The sequence below is a fragment of the Nannospalax galili genome, unplaced genomic scaffold, assembly GCF_000622305.1.
Source record: "Nannospalax galili isolate Female #2095 unplaced genomic scaffold, S.galili_v1.0 scaffold1200, whole genome shotgun sequence".
NCBI classification, from domain to species: Eukaryota; Metazoa; Chordata; class Mammalia; order Rodentia; family Spalacidae; genus Nannospalax; species Nannospalax galili.
In genome coordinates this window covers 2,236,016-2,237,535 of record NW_008347131.1, presented here as the reverse complement: position 1 = coordinate 2,237,535, position 1,520 = coordinate 2,236,016, and the positions used below count along the sequence as shown (strand labels likewise).

Sequence of the window (1,520 nt, the reverse complement as noted above, 5' to 3'; positions counted from 1 at the left end):
AAAGAGGACCCCTTCTCCTGTTTGTTTGCTGCTATTTGTGCCCAGATATAGTGTGTTTAAATGACTGATTTTCAATATTTGAATGACTGAGGAATCTTTGTGTGCTTTTCTGCTTAGAGATTTACCTGAGTATTGCATTCAAACGTAGTAGTCAAAGAACCATTAACAGTAAGTGAATGGAGTACTTTACAAGAGTAACTCAATGCATTTTTACCACATGCCTATTTCTGGCTCACCTACCAAAGATAATGAAGATGTGTTTCAAGACAAAATTGATTAAAGGTCTTATTCACAATTCATGGAAGATTCTCTTTTGATCTCTTGTCTCTGAAGCAAGTCTGACAGAAGAGAGAATGGAACAGTTCAATAATGTCACAGAATTTGTCCTGTTGGGTCTCACTCAGGATCCTGCTGGGCAAAAAGTATTATTTGTAATGTTTTTGCTCATGTACATCCTGACACTTTTGGGCAATCTTCTCATTGTCGTAACAGTTATTATGAGCCCATCCTTGGGATCCCCAATGTACTTTTTCCTTACCTATCTGTCACTCATGGATGCTGTTTATTCCACGACCATCTTACCGAAGTTGCTTACAGATTTACTTTGTGATAAAAAGACCATCTCCTTCACAGCTTGCATGGTTCAGCTCTTTGTAGAACACTTCTTTGGTGGTGCTGAGGTCTTCCTTCTGGTGGTTATGGCCTATGATCGCTATGTGGCCATCTGTAAGCCGCTTCACTATTTGACCATCATGAATCAACAAATTTGTATTTCCCTCTTGGTGGTAGCCTGGGTTGGAGGTTTTGCACATGCTGTGATTCAAGTTCTCTCTGTGTATGAACTTCCTTTCTGTGGCCCCAATGTTATTGACCATTTTGGCTGTGATATGTACCCGTTATTGGGACTTGCATGCACTGATACCTACCTTATAGGCCTTGCTGTGTTTGCAAACAATGGACCAATATGTACAGTGATCTTTATCCTCCTCCTAGTCTCCTATGGAATCATCCTAAATTCTCTGAAGACTCACAGTCAGGAAGGGAGGCGCAAAGCCCTGTCCACCTGCAGCTCCCATATCACAGTGGTCATCTGCTTTTTTGTTCCCTGCATTTTCATGTACGTTAGACCTGTTTCCAACCTTCCCATTGATAAATTCATTTCTGTTTTTTATACAGTTATCACTCCCATGCTGAATCCTTTAATATATACCTTGAGAAATTCAGAGATGAAAAATTCTATGGAAAAACTCTGGTTTAAATGCTAACTACAGATGTAAAAGACTTTCTCCTTGCTGAACATGTTACTAATTGCAAAGCATAAGTCAGAAATATATTCTACTAGTGTGGTCTCCAAATTCTCATTTGCATTCATGGCAACACTTGATTCTCTGAAATGTTTGGTATTTTTGTGAGTGCAGTGGGTAAAAGACTGCGGTTCATTTTATTTTAATTTTCTTCCTAGCTACAAAAATTGAACCTATTTTGTTTGTTTATTGAATATCCTACTTTATCCACTATTT

The 1,520-nt window shown here is 38.6% G+C and overlaps 1 pseudogene; it reads left to right on the top strand.

Annotated features, from left to right (window-relative positions):
* The first annotated feature begins 353 nt into the window (after positions 1 to 353).
* LOC103742540 lies at positions 354 to 1,277 on the top strand (annotated as a pseudogene).
* Positions 1,278 to 1,520: the final 243 nt, after the last annotated feature.